Source organism: Xiphophorus hellerii, chromosome 13, assembly GCF_003331165.1.
Source record: "Xiphophorus hellerii strain 12219 chromosome 13, Xiphophorus_hellerii-4.1, whole genome shotgun sequence".
Taxonomy (NCBI): domain Eukaryota; kingdom Metazoa; phylum Chordata; class Actinopteri; order Cyprinodontiformes; family Poeciliidae; genus Xiphophorus; species Xiphophorus hellerii.
In genome coordinates this window covers 1,310,346-1,333,517 of record NC_045684.1, presented here as the reverse complement: position 1 = coordinate 1,333,517, position 23,172 = coordinate 1,310,346, and the positions used below count along the sequence as shown (strand labels likewise).

The 23,172-nt window shown below is 42.2% G+C and overlaps 1 protein-coding gene and 1 long non-coding RNA gene across 4 annotated transcripts in view; one reads left to right on the top strand and one right to left on the bottom strand.

Moving 5' to 3' along the window:
• hivep1 (HIVEP zinc finger 1) overlaps positions 1–23,172 on the bottom strand; it is a 39,127-nt gene that overhangs the window by 14,685 nt on the left and 1,270 nt on the right. The window lies entirely within an intron of this gene.
• LOC116731761 (uncharacterized) lies at positions 123–5,656 on the top strand. Its single transcript, XR_004341622.1, has 2 exons — positions 123–788; positions 3,534–5,656. It is a non-coding gene; the product is annotated as an uncharacterized LOC116731761 (long non-coding RNA).

Here is a 23,172-nt window from a genome sequence, read left to right as displayed (position 1 = left end):
CCAGGTCTTCCATTGCTGTAATGTGTGGTTCTGAACTGGTTCTGGTTCTGGTGATACTAACCAGCACTGGTACCATAAAGCTCAAACTCTCAGCTGGTCCAGATGCAGATCAGGTAGCAGAACCAGAACCAGCGCCTCCATTCCAACAGGAAGTGCAACACGCTCCAACAGGAAGTTCAACCATTCCAACAGGAAGTTCAACCATTCCAACAGGAAGTTCAACCATTCCAACAGGAAGTGCAACACGCTCCGACAGGAAGCGCGACCCGTTACGGCAAGAATCTAAACCATCGCTCCATCCACGCTTAGATCTTTTCATCTTACACTCGTTTATCCTCCATCTGTTCTTCCTCTGTTCTCGGGTTCTATCTGTAGGTTCTGTAGAACCAGAACCGTCTGAACTTCATTGTTTCTGTAAAACATGAAATCTGAACCTGGATATTTTCTGGAGGAGTGTTGGATATTTGAACTCATTAAAGTGATGAATGTTGTTAAACTGGACCGGTTCTGACAACCCGACTCATGAAGTACCGACAAACCCAACAGAGGTTCTAGGAACCTACGCTGGTGTTAGTTTGGGTTCAGAATTGGATCAGTTCTGCAGGAAAAAACAGAAACAATTTGTCCCCTTTTCATTTAAATCTGAAAATTTTCAGAAAAGAGAAAAATTTTCTTCTCCAACCAGGAAACCCTGAAAACATCCTGGAACAGAAACACACAAACACCAACAAGAGGGAAGAAAGCAGGATGTTCCCAGATCCATGCCAGGAAACTCTGGAGTGGAGGAGGTCAGTGGATTATGTCATCCTGTGTGTGTGTGTGTGTGTGTATGTTACTACAGGCACACCCTCCTCCGTCTCTCTCTCCAGCGATTACATAACGCCGTCCCCACCCTGCGCTGCAAAACAAAGGCTTGCTGTCAGCAGAAAACCAGCGACCAGCATTTGTTTACAAAACGCAGCGACAACAGGAAGCTGCTGCTGCAGAGATCTGATACACAGCGGATCCCTAAAACACACAGCGGATCCCTAAAACACACAGCGGATCCCTAAAACACACAGCGGATCCCTAAAACAGATCTGCAGATCTGCTCCTTTAACCAAAGATCCTCTGGATAAGAAAATAATCAAAAAGACAAAATGTGAGAAAACTTCTGAGACAAAAGGAGTTTAAAATTCAAAAACCAGATTCATGCACATTTCCCCGTCTGCATGGAGTTTTTGTTGGCTCCATGTTGGACCTGGAATAAGAACCGGGCTGGTTCTGCAGATCAGAACCATCGGGGATCATTTCTCTACCAGCAGGTGTGGAAACACAACGCCGGGCTGGAAGGACAAGAGGGAAACATCCAAACCTGCCCAGAAGATTCAGCCCAACGTCAGAGCGTGAAGCTCAGAGAAATGAGCTGAAACCCCACAGCTGCAAATCAGACTCTACAGGCCTCAGTTAGCAGGCTAGAGGTCAAAGGTCACGACGTTCAAAGAGCCAAGCTGAAGCCGTTAGGAAGAAGCTGAAGAACGGATTAAACTGCAGATCATAACAGATTAAAAACTGGAAGCTAATCTGATTTATCTGCAGCTCCTCATCTTTGTTTATTTGGACTCGATTTTTCCCGTCAGGTACGGCTGCAAGATGAGATTTGTTAAATAATTTAGAGAGGAGGTGGGAACAAATGTAAAATGAGAATAAAAAGTGGAGCGCTGGAGTTGGAGCCGATCTTGCTCTGCGGTGAGAACGTGAACAGAATGCCGAGCGCCGGCCCAAACCTGCAGCTCTCAATAATGCATAAGGAGAGCGAGAGGCGGGTCCGGGTCCGGGCGGCGCCCCGATCAGCAGCAGCAGCAGAAGAAGAAGAAGAAGAAGAAGAAGGCATCTGGTAGTGGCTCCTCTGCAGAGGTTTGCTGCTGCCCCCGCAGGAAGCTGCAGGCCTCTGATTATGGGGCCGCGTGGGCTCCCAGTTAAAACCTGAAATAACGAGAAGCGGAGCGGGCGGCTAGGAGTGTGTGGGGGAAGAATATGAAAATCAACTCCTCCAGCTCCCTCTGACTGCAGCTGCCACAATTATGAAACATTTGTAGAGGAGCTGCTGTTGTAGCTTGACTGCAGCTAACAGGTCAGAGCATTTCTGCCTGAATGTGAGAGCAGAAAGGTGGATTAGTTTTCCACCCTGAAGTAATAAATAAATCTTTATATCCTCCAGCAGACAACAGGATTTCCAGCAGTGATCAGCCTGAATCTGTGGAACCATTAAAACCTGCAACAGCAACCATGTATAGAAATATCTGTGTATATATTATTATTATTATTATTATTGTTATTATTATTATTATATTCTGGATGGTCACTGATCCAGGTAGGGTCAGAACTAAGCATACACCCTCACTAATGATTGGCTAAAAGGTTCACAAACTTCCACTAATAGAGAAAAACTTTTGCAAACATTTAAATTCTCCTAAATAAATTATTCCAGATAAATTGAAAGCACTAATTAATTTATTCGGCTGTTTTGTAAAGTTCCTGCTGAATAAAGTAATAAATATTTGGGTTTTGGTCACCAACGGAAGAGTTCTTCAGTAGTTTGGTGTTTATATTCATGCTCTTATTTTGAAGTCTGTCAGGGCAGCAGTTCGGTTTCCTGTCCTCAAATTTTCCTGCTTCTGTCAAACAGCTGAAAACTTCGAAATAGAAACTTAAACTGTAACGTTGTTCTCTGAGGAGGCCTGCAGGAAGGTGGCGCTCTCTTCGTAAAAACAAAATGGAGGACGCAGCGATGGAGTGACCCCACCCAACCTGATCATCAACCGGATGCCAAGCATGAGGCGACAGTGGAGAGAAACAGGAAACCAGAACGTCCACCAGAACCAGAACCCAAACCAGACCCCTACTGGGAGCAACATGCGGTTCCACCAGAACCCAAACCGGACCCCTACTGGGAGCAACATGCGGTTCCACCAGAACCCAAACCGGACCCCTGCTGGGAGCAACATGCGGTTCCACCAGAACCCAAACCGGACCCCTGCTAGGAGCAACATGCGGTTCCACCAGAACCCAAACCGGACCCCTGCTAGGAGCAACATGCGGTTCCACCAGAACCCAAACTGGACCCCTGCTGGGAGCAACATGCGGTTCCACCAGAACCCAAACCGGACCCCTGCTGGGAGCAACATGCGGTTCCACCAGAACCCAAACCGGACCCCTGCTAGGAGCAACATGCGGTTCCACCAGAACCAACCTGAACAGTGTGGATGTAAATAAACTCCAGACATTCTGGGTAAAACATTTACAGACATTTTGCTTTTATCTTAAATGCAAAATATAATTTTGTACAGATTTGACTTTATATGTTTTTTTTTTTGCCTAAACCAGTTAATGGTTAATCGATTACTGATTGGTCATGATTAACCTGATTGATCTTGTGTTGCAGTCAGAACCAGAACAAACGTTTCTCTGGACCTGCAGGATTTTTCAGGTGTTCAGAAACAGCCGACCTGCAGTAAAGGTAGATTTTATCTGCTGTGTTTTTGTTTCTGCAGGGAGCTGTTGCTAGGCAACCAGTAGGAAGTATAAAGGTCCCGTTTCAGGAAATGGCCTCCCAGTTTACCCATTAAAACCGTCAACTGTCAAATTTTACTTTCCCTTCAAGTGCAAAATAAAAAGCCGTAGCAGTCGCTGAACTGAACCGGACTGGACCGGACCGGACCCTGCAGCTTCCAGAACAAACAGGTCCAACGGGTCGAAGAGCTGCAGCAGCTTTGGACCCGGCCCACTCCATTGGAACCAGAACCAGTGGGACAGAACAAAGTGGGAGCTGTGGGAGCTGTGGGGCTCCGCCGACCCGCTGCGACAGCACCGCCTGCTTCCTGTCTTTGTTCAGAACCTTACCTCCACCGATCGGACCAGAACCGGGCCCTGAAGCAGAACCGTCCCAGAAACTCCAACAGGAACCAACATGCAGAATCAGCCAGTGCAGAGCAGAACCTCTTCCTCTGGGTTCTGGACTCGGTCCCGGGACCGACCCGCTCTGTGTGTGTGTGTTTCCTGCCTATCAGCTGAGGCGGCGCCGCGCGGTTTCCTCTGAGTGACGATGAGGGGAATTCCTGTAAGGCCCGCGGTGAGAGGGGGGCGGGCCCGGCAGAACCCGACCCGCAACGTCACTGAGAGCGGCTGAGGCACCTCCAGGGGATCCTCCTCTTCCTCCTCCTCCTCCTCCTCCTCCCTCTGCTGCAGGAGGATCCACGGCCGGGCCTGCTGCTTTCACTTCCCGCTCAGCTGCACAACTCAGAGTTTTCTTGATTATGCAACCGGCCCGATCTGGCCAGAACCGGGCCAGAGCAGATGAATCATCTCTGGGTCATCATCACGCTGCTGTAAAGTTACAAAACAAACTTTGCAACATTTGCACATAGTTGGAGGATTACAGCAGAGCTGCACGAACCGGGCCGTGACTGGTTCTGGGTCACAGCAGAACTGTACCGCTGAAACACCTAAAGACAGTATCGGCCGGGTTCTGCTGATCCGATGCATCTGACAACCGATCGATATCAGAGTGAAAAACTCACTGATGAGCGTGATCACAACGCCGAGGCAGAAAGACGACGGCAGTGACTGAAGATTAGACCAAAATAATATTAACAATATTAACAAGGTAGCAACTGAGGAGAGGAAACGTTGCTGCTGCGTAAACAGACTTCAAAATAAGAGCATGGATATAAGCATCTAACGACTCAACAGATGTTGAACTTTATTCCACTGAAAGTTTAGAAAATAGCCAAGTAAATTAGAATTTATTCTGAAAAATTAATTTAAGGAAAGCTAAGTGTGCTAAATGTTTTAAAAGTTAGCAAAAATGCTAAACAAGACATAATGTCTGCTATTAGCAGATTAGCAAAAATATGCCCACTGCTGTCAGTTTCTAGGCCTCTATTAGCAGGTTAAAGGTTAAAGGTCATGACAGAGCATTTAGAAAAACACTGACCCAGTGTTTGGATCAGAACATCCTGGACCCGGTTGGACCTGCAGCACAGTTTGTTTACATCCTGAATCCATTGACGGGATTTCTGGGTTGTTTAGCCGTTTAGTTCCAGAGAAGCTAAATATTTACGCCACACACGGCGACTGCTGACTGTGTGGATCATCGTCCCGCTCTGTAATCAAGCAGCAGAGCCGGGTCAGCAGGAGAACCGGGCCGTGACTCATCCAGCAGCTTAGCGCTGAGTCAGCGCAGCGGCTAATGACGGCTGAGCCGCGCTGAGGGAGTCCAGCCGCTCCGTCAGGGTCACACTCATTCAGCTCCCTGGACTCAGCAGAGTCCAGAACCAGGCCAGGACCAAAACCAGAACCAAAACCGGGATCAAAACCAGAACCAGGCCAGGACCAGACCAAAACCGGGACCAAAGCCAGACCAAAACCAGGCCAGATGGTTGGGAATGCTTTCTGCTCCGACTTTTTCCACACGAACAGAAACCGGTTCAGTCGACTGACCGACAGGTTTAGGTTGACGTTTCACGCTAAATATTCAGTTAGCAAATGAAGCTAAATATGGAGCTCAGGCTGAATATTTTGGTCGGAGCTAAATATTTAGCTAATATCCAAATTCACTTGCCAATAACTGGAAGTGGGCTACCAAAATAAAAGCTTGGTTTTTATGAACTCCTGATTTCGAATCACTTCCTGTCATTTTTTTTTCTTGAAAAACATTTGCCCTGAAAACAAAAGATGAGCCGTTTTAAAGGCACTGCGATGTTTACCAACGGATCCTCAGCTAAACGATGCATCATTTAATTTGCTCTGAGCTAGCTAAATGTTTAGCTTGTTAACTAAATATTTAGCTAGCTCAGACACATTTATTTAGCTAGCTTGGAGCTAGCTAAATATTTAGTTTACAAGCTAAACATTTAGCTAGCTCAATGAATGTGAGTCAGACTCAAATGAACATCATGATCTACAGGTTCGTTTATGGGTCAGAATCGGACCATTCCATACAAATCGGACTTCAGACGAGAATTAGCTTATGCTCTAATCTGGTAAACCAATCAAATGGTGACATTTATTGGTTGTAAATAAAGTTTATTAGTGCTAAAATCTGTTGGATCTGACTGGAATAAAACGTAATGCCACCAAGTTAAATTACACACAAGAAAATAACATTTTCTGTTGAGTATTCATTACCTTTGATCTTTTTAAATACTGCACCTAAAAATGATCTACAAGAATGAAAAACTAAAACTGCTATAACTAATAAAAACTAAACTAAAACTAAACAATAGTCTACTAATAACTAGCAAACATTCCCCAAAAACTAATTAAAACTAAATGAATTAGACAAATAAAAACATCACAATAAATGCATCTGCGGTTCAGAACTCATTTATCTGAACTGGATCTAAATCTGATTCTAGACGAGTTCTGGTTACAACAGATCCACAGATGAAGAATGTTTTTGTCTTAGTGAAAATGTTCATATTTTGTGTAGTTTGGTTTAATTACTGCTCTTTGTTGTTCTTTCAGCTAAAGTCCTTTTTTGAATCGGTATACTCCCGTTAATTTGTTACTAAATTAGTTGACGATTATTTTTAGTTAATCACGATTAATTAATTGAGTCCGACTTTGGTCTGGACCTTAACAATAACAATGTCTGATTTTCAGGAAATCATTTGTCTCCTCTCTGTCAGCCACTCGGCCCGACTTTAATGAAAAGATCAAAACTTCCTGGAAAGTTTTTAGATGCTGTTTCGCCACAAGAGACACGACTGTGATGCACAAACGCAGGAATCTGACAGGATTCAGTTTGAAGCCAACCGGCCGCTGTGGCTTCGTTTGTCACCACGGCGCCCATGTCGCCGCGGCAGCCGGCGAGCCTTCCAGGAAAAGAGACGAGTCTTAATTAGATCTGAGGATTGAGAGGAAGAGAACAGGAAGCCAGCAGCTGATTCTGCTGCTGCTGCAGGAACAAAGTTGTTCCTGAAACGTTCCTGAATCATCTGGACGGAGAATCCAGGCGATCCGTTTGTTTTCTGTTGCTGCAGCCTGAAGCATCCTGATGCTGCAGCTTCTAATATTTCATCAGGTTAGAGAAGCTAAACTGTCATCTGAGGCTGAAAGCCGCAGGTTGTGACTTTTATAAAAAATATTTTCACACATTTGTTAAAATGATCATTATGTTGTGACAGTTTAATACAAGACAAATAATCTGTGAAAAAAAATCAATCTCTGCCTCTTGTTCTAACTAAAAACAACCAATCAGAGCCAGGAGGCGGGACTTAGCACTGTCAATCACTCTTGTATTCACCCTCTCCTGCTTGCTCTTTGCTAAGCTACAGCTAGTTCACAACATAGCCTGCTACAAATGCTAATGCTGGTTAGCATAGCCACTGATGATGGCAGAAAAATGTTTTTCCTGTAACGGTAAATTGTTTTTCCAACATTAGCACATTGAGTAGCGCATACACAAGGTTGACTGCCAGCACTAAGCCCCACCTCCTGGCTCTGATTGGTTGTTTTGGGGGCATTTCTCCAGACAGCAGTAGCAGTTCAGGGAGGAGATTGATTATTTTCACAGATTGTCTCATATCAAACTGTCATTTTTAACAAATATTAATAAAAGTTACAAACTGCAGCTTTAAAAGGACAGAGGAACAAAACTCAGCTGCAGCAAAATGTTTGACTAAAACTAAAATCACAACTTTTCTGTTTCCTGTTTTACTTTCTCTTTCTGATTCTCTGCATTTGATTAATAATGTGGAGCCGTTTGTTTTGTCCAAACTGCCATAAATATAATATTAAAACCTGGTGAAAACATTTTCAGACTAAATGTTAACAGTTAAATGTTCTGGTTTGGAGCTGAGGAAGGGAAACGTCGTCCCGACACGTCGATGTTGACGCAAGTCGCCGCGTTTCTTCCCCGACTCGTTCCGGCACTTTACAAACTGAACCACTTCTAGTGACTCGTTTGTTTTCATGCATTTTTGCCTTATGACTGCAATGAGTCAGAAAATCAGAGGCAATCAAAACGTTAAAGCAAATCAGTCGAGTTCAACTAGATTTATTTATTACTTCAATTAAAAATACTAAACAGATTCTTCATTTTTATCTGTTCAGAAACAAATTACATGTAATAGTTTAGTGAAGCAAACAATCGAGTCAGATTCTAGTAGAAAACTGATCTGTAAATTAAAGTCTCGTTTGCTCTTTGAAAGAAAACAAAGCAATTCCTTAAAGTTTGAATTTTCATCTCTTTTCACTGGAATGAATTAAAGAGTCTGACTTTCTTCAGGAAAGTTGTAATTCAGTAAATTATGGTTCCAGTTTTCATAAACCTGGAATGTTTGATAAAAAGAGGAAAACTTTCTCCTCTAATATTTTACATTTTATGGGGATTAATGATGCACTGACATGAACATTTGGGCCAATAGCGATATCCGATATTAGTGGTGCTGCTTTGGCTGAGAAACGATATTTATCAATATTAAACTCCTGCTGGGGCTGCAGCAACTATTCTGACGATTAATCACTTAATCTGATTAAAAAAGCCAAATTTTACATTTAACCACTTAAACCTTTTTTATATCATGTTAAAATATGTACAGACAAAATATTCAAATACATAATTCAATTTCTTTTTTAAGTAAGAAACATTTTATTGTGAAGCTAAAAACGCCACTTGAGGAGTTCTGGACAAAGTTTTTGTTTAATTATATTAAATGCAAAATGTTTATTTTTTTACTGTTTTGATTTAATTTCTGCTCTGAGTTTGTTGTTCTTTCAGCAAAATGCTTGTTTTTGCGTCTGAATGCTTCAATGAGCGATTAATCGATCAGTAAATTAGCTGATAATTATTTAATGAATGATTAATCGATCATTGAATAATTAGCTGATAATTATTTCAATAATTAGTTAATCATTATTAATCAGAATAATCGTTGATGCTGCATCACATCAGCAGCTCATCCCTTCATCTCCATAATCAAACAGCAACAAGCTGGAGATAAATATCGGTTATTCATATCGGCCCAGTTTCACTTATCAGCCGATACCGATGCGTTACCGATGCAATACCGATATATCACCCCTAATTTTAAATCCTTCCCAGGAAATGACTGACTGTCAGTCTGCAGGAATCGAAGTCAGGGGCCGAACAGCACTGTTCCAGGGGCCACAGACGGCCCCAGAGCCACACTTTGGACCCTTCTGTAAATATGTTTAGTTTGTCAGCTTGTTGTGTTTGTTTCTGAATTTTCTGGTTTGGTACCAACCGGTAATTATTATTACTATTATTATTATTATCATTTGCTTCATCTTGGAGTTCTGCTTCAGCTCATTAAAATGATGATTCTTGTTTTTACAGTTTGTTGGTTGCATCCTACTCAGATTGCACGTTGCTGCAACTGTTGCAGTTGCTGGTCCAGTGCATCGTTGCCATGACGCCTTGTTGCGTCACGTTGATGCCGACTGTTTTGCGTAACTTTGGGACTTTGTGTGTTTCCTCCTGATCGGTTGCATCTAAATTTGTTTACTGTGATGAATTAAAGCTGCAGTGTGTAACTTTTAAAGAAATGTTTTGATATTTTTGTTAAAATTGTCTCAGTTTATGAGACAGATAATCTGTAAAGATCCTCCTGGAGCTGCTACTGAGAAATTCACCAAACAAATAAAAATAAATGCTAAACACACAACAGATGAAATAACGACACCTAAAAGCATCAAATATTAGCATCATAAAAACTGTCTTCAAAAACCCAAACAGGGAGGAAGAGAGCAGGATGAGCAGCGCCAAATGGAGGGTGAGTGACAGCGCTAAGCCCCGCCCGCCTCCTGGCTCTGATTGGTTATTTCTAGTTAGCGCTGGGAGCCGGCAGCAGAGATGGATTGTTTCCACAGATTATCAGTGGGTTTGTCTGGGTTTCATCTGTGGCGGTTTGGTGGAAATATTCTGTAATCTGAGATTATTAATCCATCATCAGGTCTGTTAATTCAGCCGCTTTGAGCCCAGAGGCTCCAGTTGGACTGAAATCGGATGTTTTCTGTCTCTGTTTTGTGATTTTGAAGCTGCCGCCCACCTTCACCTCCTTCACTGCTGCGCCGCTCTGCAGGAGACGTTACATAACCGCGCCTCTTCCTCTTTACGTTTCCATCCTCCTCTTCCTCGCCTCTCTGGCCTCAACCTTCGTCCTTCCTCTCCTGACCATCAATACAACATGAATAAAAATATCGTTATTAAATTATCAAAGTGCTGCTGGAGAACAAAAGCTGGATCAAATGCACTGGTCTGATTTTTTCAGTTGACAATTTTCTATTTTTCTCTTTAAATCTTTTTTTCTAAGAACTAAAACACAAAAAGAAAAAAATTAACCGAAATGAAACATTTCCATTTCCCTCACCTGCTTCTCATTTTTATTCAATTATAAAACTTTATCAAACCATAAACTGTTGGCTGCGTGGGATGGATGGTTTAATAAACAGAAACACGTTGATTGGTCAATAATTGGCTGCCGGTCCGAGCCGATCACAATCTGATCACCAATCAGAGCCATTTATGATCAATGGCACAATCTGATCGTGACCCAATTAACACGTAGAAACAAGTTGATTGGTCAATAATTGGCTGCTGATCAAAGGCGATCTGATCTTTGATCACCGATCAGAGCTGATCAGGGAAGAATCTGCCCATTCCAGTCTGTGGCTGATGGATCGGTGCGTTTCTGTTTGGGAATCTGAACAAACCGTCTCCCAGCATTTCTCTGGTCTTCAGTGTTTCCCTCTGAATTCATTTGATTTTTTTAATATCCAAAGAGCCTCAGCCTGAGGATCTCAACCCTCCATCAGATTCTGAAGGAAAAACCAGAACCTTGGTCCAGGTTTTAAAGTCTGCGCTGTTTTTCTGTTTTCTTCACTTGTCAAACCTCTGAACCGGAACAGAAACTTCAGCCTGAGGACTTTGGGCCGACAGGTGTCCGGGTCGCGGATCAGCCGGAACCGAGGAGAAACTTTACCTCAGCGACGAACAGAGACACAAACACAAAGCCGAGCTGCTGTACCTGATATGATGAAGAGGAGAAGAGGAAGACTCCCTGCTGGGCCGCTCACCGGGAAACCCCTGACATTCCTGACCCAAACAATCCCAAATTACAGCCGACCGACCGAGACGAGCGTCCGTCCTCTGAGCTCTCCTTTCCCTCTCTGCCTGTTTTCTCCTCCGTCACTGCAGCCCTCCTTCTCTCCTCCCTCTGCTCTGTTTTTTTAATCCTTTCTGTAAATCTGGGAAAGCCCTCCCTGCTCCGACTTCCCCGAGCGGCGCGGCGCCTCCTGCTATAAAAAGCCAAACAAAGCAGGATGAAGCCCTAAAAACGCCGCAGCTCTTTAAATCCTCACACACTTTGAACATGAGATTAGCTGCAGGGCGAGTGGGATATAAATACCCATCAACCTGATGTAGCATTGATCCGCCCGCTGCAGGCTGCATGAAGACGTGGAGCCGCAGCGACAGAAACACTCCGGCCGATCCGGATCCGGTCTGGAGGAAGCAGCTGCTTCCATGAACCAGAAAACTGCAAAAATTTAAATTACGAAAATAAATTTGCTTGATGCAAATACACCAATTTTTTCAAGAAAAAGTTAGAGTGGTTTTTCAGCCAGATGAAACACTCGTCATGTGATCAATAGGCGGATGCTACTACTGGCGAAAACTATGAAGAAGAAGAAGAAGAAGACCGGAAGTAGTCGGAGGAAGAAGATTTGTTTTTGTTCTTGGCTTCACCAGAACTCACAGCATCACAGGGTTCATAAAAAGTGTAAAATGGCCGACTTTCCCCAAAACACGAATATTTCAACATTAAGACATTTTTTGTGCACCAGAATAAACAATTTGTTGCACCGCATCATGGAGCGAAAATATAAGGAGAGGAAAATGAACTGCTGCATAAACAGTCTTCAAAATAAAAGCACAGATATAAACAGCTAACTACTATAAACTATAAACTACTTGAAAAATTTTAGCCGTCGGTGATCAAAACTTCAACAGACGTCAAACTTTATTCAACTGAAAGTTTACAAAACTGCCAAGGAAATTAGCGTCTTAGCATTCATCTGTAAATATTAAACTGAAGTGCACTAAATGTTTCCAAAGTTAGCAAACGCCTGCATGAAAAATTAGCTCTGCTATTAGCTCATTAGCATAAACAGTAAAAATCTCCTGATGTGCGGCAGGTTTTCATGTTCCTTCAATCACGCCTTCAACTGCACCTCTGCCCAAACTAACGCCAATAATTACATCAATCTTATTACTTATCAACTAAAAATAATAAAATATAAAGGCTATAATGTTAGGAGAGTGAATTTTACTGGGAGTAAAAAAGCATTCAAGTCATTTGAATGTATTTCTTCCATTTTTTAATCAAAATATGCAGAATTTAAAAACCTGTTTTAGTAAAACGTTACCTCCTCTAACGTTTCTCGGTGTTCCTCAGGGATTCATCCTCAGCCTCCTCCTGTTTCAACTTTCTTCTTCTGCCATTTTTCACTATAAATCCAACAAGACCCAGCAGGTCCAGCGATGCTTTCCTAATTAAACCCTGAGTGAACACGGCTTCCTAACGCTCTGCCTGCACCTGATTTACAACCAGCAGTTATTAACGGGCTTCTGCAGAACCAGCTAATCCCTTCCTCTGAGCTGGGTTCCCCGATGCCGAGCCGCCTGCTGCTGGAGGGACTTTAGATCCTTTCTGGAGGGAAATATCTCCAGATTTCAGTTAAAATTATGTGGGATTTGTAGAAAGTTTTTGTGTTGAAACTCTGCGACATAATCAGAGGCTTCCAACGCTTCGTTTCCACAGCGGAAGAGAAAAGACTGTTTGACTTTTTTATGTGGCTGATAATTTTGTTACATTTTAATTTGACATCCGAATATTTGAGCTAATCGCTTCAGGCCTGCAGGGGAAGCCGAATCTCTGACTGCAGTGAGGAATCTGTTTTACACCTGAAGCTCGCTGTGACTCGCGCCGACGCCCTGCAGCCGCGCAGCTCCTCTTGTACAGTTACAGGCTGTTACTTACAGGAGGAAGGTCTGCAGCGCTGCAGCCAATCACCGGCATCCTCCTCCTCCTCCTCCTCCTCCTCCTCCTCACTGAGCAGCAAAGCGAGGAAGAACGTCAGCCGGAGCAGAATTCCTCTGAGATTTTCCCACCCGAGTGGCACTGAGCTCAGACCCCCCCTCCAGGATCCCTACCCATGGCAACAGCAGATGAAGAAAAGACGTCCAGAGTTACGCAAGAGGAGGAAGCTCAGCCAGCAGGCAGCGCCCTCCTCTTCCTCCTCCTGCAGATATTTCCACATGAACCCTCTGGACATTTACCCCTGGGTCAGAGGGGGTTCTGCACGAAGGAGTGGATTCCCTTTAGGAAAAATAACACATTTCTAAACTAAACTGTTCAGCAAACCGTGAAATATGCACACATGAAACTACAAAACACACAAACACAAAAAACAAACCCAACAGAAAAATCCTCCAACCACAGAAAACAAAAGTAGAAAGAAAATACCACAAATAAATAAAACAAAGTCCTCCAGACCACTAGGGGGCGTCTGGTATTATATACATAAATATGCTGCTGTTCTTTAATATCGATAAAGATATGAAGTCTGACGCATATTTTCTTCCTCCAACTGTCTGTTGGACGTTTCGTCCTTACCGACAGTCTGGTCCCAAACCACTTGGTGGTCGACTCCCTCTAGTGGCCTGGAGTGAGTTAGCAGCGATTTATGATTACTATTTTTGCTTTTTTTCTTTCTTTTATTTCGTTTAACTGCTGCATTTTTTTCTGCAGCTATGACATTTTGTTAGTAATCTAGATTCATCAATGTTTTTTCTTCCATGCGCATTTTGAAGTATCGAGTTAGAAAATGGAAACCGGAGCATTCAAAGTTTCCCAAATTTGGTGAAAACATTTTTTTTGCTCAGGCGAGGTGGTGTTTGGCTTTTCCAAAACACAGTCGATGTGTGAAAGGGAAGATGGAAACACATTTCCCAAATAAGATCTGACGTGGTGACGTAACCTTCCACTGGCGGGTCTCTGCCTTACCACAGGCACAAAACTGGGAAAAGTGTCAAGTTCTGACGCTACACCCTTTTCATTTTGCCCAAGTGGTCTGGAGGGAGTCTGCAGCCTATTTTATTTCATGTGGTTGGAGGATTTTAGTTACTGTGTTTCAACATATTTAAATGCACATTTTAAAATCTGATGCGATCTAATCAATCATAAAATCTGATCAATTCCCTGGGATGTGTTGAAGGTCTATGCTAGTTAGCAACCTCTACTTCCTGTTTATTACAGCCATATGTAGCGTCAACATCTGGCAAAATCATACTTTGGAAGTCCGTTCAATTTGTTCCAAACCAGTAAATGGAAACGTGCTGAAATTCACATTTTCCTTATTTCTGTTTTAGTTTTTGTGACTCTTTATTCCGGGACAAATGTAACAATAAAGGTTACAAATATTTGAATATTACACTGTTAATATGTTCTTGCTTTTGCAAACATCAATAAAAAGAGGAATCTTCAAAATGTGCTGATGATTAATTGGAATCTACTCCTATTAATCATCATAATAAATGATTAATCGTCAGAATAAATGATTAATCGTTAGCTGCAGACCTAATCCAAGCCTTTCCCGGCAGCAAACCGAGCCTTAGATTCAGGTTCTAGTCAGCCAGTGCAGCATGGTTAAATGGACCAGAACCATAAACATGCAATAGATCTAAAAGTGGAAAGATCAAATTTGCAGGGTTAACCCTAATCCAACAAAAACACATTCGATACTCGAACTGCATCAGAATCAGAACCAATTTGCTCCAGAACCACATGAATCTGCCGATGCAAATCATGTAAATAAACACTTTTCCCTGACTAAAAACCACAGAAGAAGACGACTTCTAAGTTTATTCCAAACCACAGAGAAATATTTCATGACAAAGATTTAAGCCTCATGTCTTTAAGGAAGTCTCTGTGGTCCCCCTGGTGGTCAGCAAGGTACTGCACCTAAACAAATGTTTATCTGCGTGAACTTAAAGTGCGACACCTGCAGTTATCTTAACAAAGGATTATGTTTAGAAATAATAATGAATAAGTACCTTAAGACCGGGTCACTCAAAATAAAAGCTAAAGTAACTGTTGGGAAGAAAACGACGTCAGGTGAACTTATATGATCTGAGGAGTTCATGTCTGAATGTTTTTCTGTTCCTCAGGGTGAGTTGCACAGCGTTTGTTTTCAGAGCTCTATTACGATACATGCAGAACCGGGCCTGAGCCCCGCGCTCACTAACTGCATCTGAACACCAAAAATAATTATTTACGTCGGGCTGAAAGAAAACCAAGCTTAAAATCCACACCTTCAGAATCTGTGAACGACTCGGTAACATCTACAAAACAGCTCAGCAGGATGAACAAAGAAATGAGCTGACAGACTGATATTGTCAGGTTATATTCAGATGTCTGTTTGAAGCTCGGTGGTTTGTGAGTTTGTTAAACGGTGAAGTGATTCTCAGCCTGGCAGAGTTTGGGAAACGACGATTTACAGGTTAAATAAAGTGAAAGTGAGGAGCTGAGATCAGATAAGATCTGAGTTTGAACATGTTCCAGCGTTTCTCCGCGGTCCCGACCCGTTTCCTGCCCTCCGCGCTCGTAGGAGGCTCCAGCAGTCGGCCACCAGAACAGCACCTGCAGACCCGCATTCATCCCGCTCAGTTTCCCTGGCAACCGCTGCATCGGGCCGCGCTGCCCCCACACAGCCGGCCTTTCAGGGCTCAGCCCTGCGCTGCCTCCATGAAGGATTCTTCAGTTTATTTAGAGGCTCCATCGCGTCACCCCCCACCCCCTGCAGATGACACGTTTCCTCTGGAGTGTTCTTCATCTCTCCTCCTCTTCGCCGTGTCATCAGTGCGTCTCCGCCACCGCAGGCAGCATCAGGCAGAGCCGGCCTGCGTGGCGGCGCATGCTTTCAGGAAACCCAGGGAGGTCACCGTTCGTTAGCTCCAATTTACCTTCAGCTCCTCAGAGCTTCAGCAACACTTCGCCTTGAAAAGTTTACGCCCAATAAGCAGACTGATGAGGCGGCAGGAGGATTTTATGAGTGGAAAACACAGAAACAGGCTCAGGCCCACAGCTTGACGGTGACCTATTAGACTTTATGAGCAGGCTAGGATGGATCTATGGTCTATACAAAACATGTTCACTACATTTTCACACAAAATGATTCTTAAATAATCAGATTTTAGTCTGTTTAGTTCATTTTTAGGGCCTCTGTCATTTTAAATCCTAATAAGCCTCTGCTGGCCACGCCCCCAACTCCATGTTCGCATGTGAAAATGTCTGCAAACAGATGTGTAATTATTTAACCGTACATCTTTGAAAAGCATTAGCAGAGCCTCCTGCACAACCAGGAAGAATGCAGGAAGTGTTTTCTGGATGGAAAATCAACAACAAAATACTTGTGTTTTCCAGCAGCCGTTATACAGGGCAAAACCAGCTGACCAAATGTGCTGGGACTCAGCTGGGGTTGCTAGGTAATGGCACAGTGCATTGACTCAAAAAGGGAGGGAAGTTTTTGTAATGGCTCATTTTACAGAAACTGGAAACCGTTAAATTATTCCCCAAAACCAGCCGGGCTGTTTTTAGAACCACTATTCACACAAAGGGAAGAATAAATATGTGCAAAAAGTGAATTTTCCCTAATAGGATCCCTTTAAATCATTTATGAAGAAGAAAACATCCGGCTCTCTCCGAACTCACGAAGCAACATGAACCCGACCTTTAGAGGTGAGGCGTTCAGGCGGCGGCGAGGCGTTCAGGCGGCGAGACGAACATCAGCCAAGAGGCTGGAGGAAAATGTGTGTGATGGTTAACATGAGAACAGCAGCAGCATCGAGAGAAAACGAGTTTATTGGTGAAGAAACAGACAGAAACCAATCCACAGAATTTAGAGAGAGAAATAAGATCAAAAACCCGGAAAAGTCCAAACCTCCAGCTTGGAGCGAAGGAATCTCTGCGCTGGTTCACTGAACCTCTTATGTGACGACAACCGATGGCTGATTGGTTCGCTCCAAACCACATGGAAACTGATTCACATTTTCTTTTTCTGCAACATCTTACAAGTTTACTGAATATTCATAGCAACTGGATTGAAACATAGTTTCTGTTTGACAAAGTTTAACAGATCATTCCCACTACCGATATTTGGGCCGATTACCGATATTGGATATATTATTTATTTCTCAACCTTTTTAACACCATGACACAAACCAACCACTGCGCCTGCATCACTTTCCTGCTTCAGTCAAACATCACAACCCTGGGCTGCATCGCCTCGTCGACATCAAAAATGTCTCCAATATTTTGGTTTTGTAAATGATTTATTACGCTTTTCTCTGCAGCTGGTTAAATTTAGACATATGTTGTGTTTTTTTGTGTTATAATTGCTTGGAGGGAATGATTCAGCGAAAACGATTCAAAATAAACTGGCTACATAAAAATCAGAAAATTTCAGTTAAATTCTTTAGTTTATACTCTTATTTAATTGAAAACAAATGTTATTGCATAGCTCTGAAAGCTTCACACTACTGAAGTTAGTAACTCAGGTTAATCGATAATGGAAGCGAACGTCTCCAAAGCTTCGTCAGGAGGAAACAACCGTCCACTAAACCACTAAACCACTGAACCCCGCAGAGTGAAACCTCATGAAACAACTGGAAGATCTCTGCAGTCATCAAACTTTCACTTTTCTGTGTCTGAGTAGAAAACAAGTTCAGAGAAATAACTGAATTATAAGTTTAAGCCAGCGTCATAAAAACAAGGGCTAAACCGTCCAGGGCAGAAAGTGAACAGCAGTTTTCCACTGATTGAATGTTTTGGTCATGAACTGGGAACCTCCCTGCTCTGCCGCTGAGAAAATGAAAGCTTCCCGGAGGTTACAGCGAGTCAACGCGCCGGCCGCGGACGAGTCTCGGCCCGTCTGTTGTAGCTACGGTTGCTAAAGCCCGGCTCGATCCGCCCCGGGGAGAGAAGTTCCCTTTGTGTGAAGGAGCGCGCTGTAATTTAAGGGGCCGGCATGTAAGCACTGGTTTGGCTGCCTGAGTTTGACACAACAAGCAGGAACCCAGCGAGGGAGTTAACCCTTTCTGAGCTGCTTTAGTGTTTACTAAACTAACTGCTGGCACAGTTGCCAACACAAAGGTTAACGAGGTTAACGAGGTCAGATCCTAATCCATCATCTCTACAAATTAATATGTCACGACATTGTTTCATGATGCCTTTTTTTTTTATAGTTGTCTTCAAATTTCTAGTTTTTCCTTTTAAAAAATGCTAAAAAAAAAAAAAGACTTGAGTGAGAAAACAAGTTTTCTTTATAAAACTCATATTTTATAACTGCTGGTAAAGAGATAAAAACCATGGATACTAGAGATTCCCTCCAGCTTATAATGCCTAATCTAACAGAACACACACAAAACGTCTCAATACAACTAGCAGTTTATTCAGTTATCGATTATTCAGCAGAATTATCAATTAATCAATAATTCTGACAATTAATCAGATAAAAAATGATCATTCTGCAAATTTTTCATTAAACAATTTTTACAAAATATTAAAAATATGTAAATAAACTTCTTAATTCCTTTTTAAATGAGAAAATAAACATTTCATGAATCATTTGCAGCAAAGATTGAATCTGCAGATAATCCAAACGTCAACATGTGAAAAGCTCAAACCTTTCAGCTTAAACATCATCTGATGACTAAATGCTCAATGAACACATTAATAATTGGGCAGAAAAAACTGGACTTGAGTTTTGTGTACAACAGATTTACTAAAAGGTTTAGTCGTTTGTTTGTTTTTTCATTTTAAATGCAAAATGTACATTTTTTGTAGTTTTGGCTTCATCGCTGCTCTGAATGTGTTATTTCAGCAAATTGACTTTTTTGAGTGTGTGTGCTCCAGTTAACGATTAAATAAATACCAAATTAGTTGATTATTTGAATGATCGATTAATCTGATTTGTCCAGTTAATCATTTCAGGCCTGGACGTAACAAAATATGGAAAAACAGAAGTGCTGTGAGAACTTCCTGGATGCACTGTACTTTGTTTCTGTTATAATTTATGTAAATTTTTTATAAAATAAAGGTTTTAGTTTCCCTAAACTTTGATATTTCAGTATTTATTTATTGCTGATGACGTGTTCTGGTCTGTCGAGATGTGCTTCACAGGGAAGAATAACCTAAATATTAAACTGCATGTTTTAAGCCAAACTGTATGCATGTCTGTCCGCATACTGTGTCATAAACTATTAGTTTATGAATAGTTTTAATGGTACTGGAACCATTAAAACTCCCAGTTTATAACAGGAGTTTATGGGGAAGCACCGACTGACGGGTCCGGCTGTCGAGACGATCCTCCAGCTGGACATGATATTAAACTGTTTGTTAGTAAAATGTCTGATCAATAATCACTAAATCTGACTGTATTTGATTAAGGGCTGAAACGATTAATTATGATTAATCGTTTGTTGAAATAATCGCCAACTAATTTAGTAATTGATTAATTGTTAAAAAACATTTTCTGAAAGAACAAACAAAGCGGTAATTTAGTCAAAACTATAAAAACAAAACATTTTACATTTATTAAAAACTTTGTGAATCTGTTCAGCTCAGTTTTAACTTTGGTTCAAATTCTGTAAAATAAATTTATCAAGCACCTTTTGCTATTAATCAGTTAAAAAATACATCAAATATTAGTCAACGAATCACTAAAGGAATTACATGTTTTTTTTATTTTATTGCATAAAATGTTTATTTTTAATTTTAAAAAGCTTTTGATTATCTGTATTTATGCAGTTCAGTAATTAAGCCAAAACTGTACAAAAAATAGACATTTTTCATTTAAAATAAAAACATTTGTCTGTTTTACTCCAGCAGGAGCAGTTTCAGCTTCACCTGCTGCAAAATCTATAAATAAATCTACTAATCACATTTAATTACCTAATTATCAAGCAATTTATTCAAAAATTAATCAATGACTCTACAAATGATCAAGTATTCACTAAAGGAATCATTTTTATTTGTTTTTGTATTTTAGGCAATAAAATGTTTATTTTTCTTACTTTAAAAAAGGATTTAAATTATTTAAATGTATTTTTAAATGTATTTTCAATATGCTATAAAATAAGCTTAAGTGGTAAATAAAAACCTGCAGAATGTGAAAGAAATTATTTCTGATTAATCAATTAATCGTGTGAATAATTGATTGCTAATATAATCGTTAGTTGCAGAAGCAGGAGTTTCTCCAGAGCGCTGCGGCTTTGACTCGCGGAGTGAATGTTTGTGGAAAACCGCTGCTGGGAGACCAGCTGGCGGCAACGCAAACAGAAACTCAGGACTTCCTGCTTCTCTGACCGCAGACTGCGTCACCAGCTGCACACGTGTCTACAGGGCGGCGCAGGCCAAGGGGGCGACGCGCAGGCCAAGGGGGCGACGCGCAGGCCAAGGGGGCGACGCGCAGGCCAAGGGGGCGACGCGCAGGCCAAGGGGGCGACGCGCAGGCCGGACGATTCCTCTGCTGCCGTTTACTGACTGGGAGTCTGGAAGGACGCGGATTAAAACTCCCGGTGGAGACGGAGCCGAGTCACGGCTCCTTCCTGCCGATTGGTTGTTCCTACAAACACCTGGACCTGCTGCTGCTCACCTGACACCCAGCAGAACCAGCTGGCTGAGAAAGGTGATCGCCATAAACCATAATATTGATGTTTTGAAACCATTTTCAGGTAATATAATAATAATAATGCAGGAACTCGTTCTCAAAGATCAATAAACTTTAGATTCTATTGAACATTCACATCTGGAACAGAAACATTTTAAACATCAGATAAAATGAACCAAAGGTTCAGTTGAGGAGAAGCTTCAGGTTTTTATCATCCAGTTTCTGGTAGAAAGAGAAAAAATGGAAGTTATTGAACTCCTTTTAATTTATTATGTGGTTTATAATTGATTTATTGATTATTGTGACAGGACTATTTACAGACTTTTTTAACTAAAATTTAAAAGTTTATATTTTTGTACACATTTGACTTAATTATTGCTCTGTGTTGTTCTTAAATGATTAATTGATTACTAAATTAGTTTATGATTATTTCAGCAATCGATTAATCAGATTTAATCTGTTTCATGTTTCACCCCTAAATCAAACGATCAGATTCAATGATTATTGATTAATCAATTACTAAATTGTTTCGGTAATGGTGATTAATCGTGATTAATCGTGATTAATGGTGATTAATCGTGATTAATCGTGATTAATGGTGATTAATCGTGATTAATCGTGATTAATCGTGATAATCGATCCAGCTCTACTCCTGACATAAACTCTGCTTCCAGACGAGCCTCATGCTGATCAGATTTTACTCATTTAAAGTCTCCAGCAGCAGCTGCACTGTAAAAACACTAAATCTAACCAAGTTTAGTTTCTACTACAAATATCTTAGTTCACCTGAAATAAGACAAAACTAATTTACTAACTTTAACAGATTATTTCACTTAATGAAAGATATTTGACGTGTTAGAAGTGAAACAAAAGATGTTGAGGAGTTTTTTATTTAAACTCCTTCATCTGGAAACTGGATCAGAAACACTTGGTGAGACTTTGTGTTTTTGCAGGACGGGTCGTTAATCAGAACCATCAGGACCAGTTCTAGAACCTCTGGCCCAGCACACATCAACCAGAACCAGAACCAGCCTCTATTAGAATCAACAGGTGAAGAATCAACAGCTGGACCTTCACCTGTTTGGCCGGGTTCTGTTTGGACCGGGTTCTGTTTGGGCCAGGTTCTGTTTGGGCCAGGTTCTGTTTGGACCGGGTTCTGTTTGGGCCAGGTTCTGTTTGGGCCGGGTTCTGTTTGGACCGGGTTCTGTTTGGGCCGGGTTCTGTTTGGGCCGGGTTCTGTTCGGGCCGGGTTCTGTTCGGACCGGGTTCTGTTCGGGCCGGGTTCTGTTTGGACCGGGTTCTGTTCGGGCCGGGTTCTGTTTGGACCAGGTTCTGTTTGTGCGGCGCTGCGTTCTGCCGATCACACTCGCCGGGCGGCGCCTCACATTCACCATCTGTGAGGCGCCGCCGTCTGCTGGCGACTCGACAGGAAATCCGTCGGGCCGGTCGGCGTTCACACCGCAGGACGCGCCGCTCCGAGTCCAATCTGCTGCTTCCTCACAAACACACAGACTGGAGACGATGCAGATTGTCACTATTTATTTATAAACACTAAGATGACCACCATGACCTCACAGAGCTCTGATCAACCCTCTGGACCAGTGGTCCCCAACCACTGGTCCGCGGACCAATTGGTACCGGTCCGCGCAAGAAATAATGAACTACTTCCGGATCTTTTATTTTGAAAATCCTAAACCGGATTTTACAGGTTACGTCTTGCGCGTCAAAATTGAGCCAACTTGTAGCAGAATGAGTAACAAAACAACATTGGAGCGCTGCGGCGCCCCCAACAGCATCGGAGTCGACACTGACAACGCGCGCGACCCCCCCCCCCCCGTTTCCACTCCACTCCGTTTCCACGATGCAAATGAATCAAACATGTTCATAGCAGAGAAACACCGACCATCAACGCTCGCTGTGCCAACTCCTGACTCGCCACCAGGGGGTGTCTGTCTGATTTTACACCAGAACAGTGTCTGTACTGTTGACCAATAGGAAAATTCACCTGCAGGACCACTGTTCAACCCAAAGAGGGCAGCACTGAGACAGATTCAGGCAAAAATGTTGAAAATCAAACAAATTCACACAAAATGAAGAAAATTTGCACAGAAACCCAGAGAAGGGTTTCTTCTGCAACAAAAAGTTGGTTTGGTGTTTAGTTCCTCCTTAAACACCAAGCTGTTTTCTGCTCCATTTACAGGCCATAAAGTCTGCTTTGGTGCATTCAATGAACAGCAAAAACAGGAAAAAAGGATTTTTTCAGGATTCAGTCAACAGCTAACAGGTGAAAAACGACAGAGGGGGAAATTTCTGGTTTCAATTACCGACCAATTAGCTGTGACGTTGTAACCGCTGAAGATTTTGTGGGATTAATGGAGTGGAGAGTCGGAAGAAGCCGAGAATCCCAGACGCTCAGAGCCAAAGTTTTCCACCAAA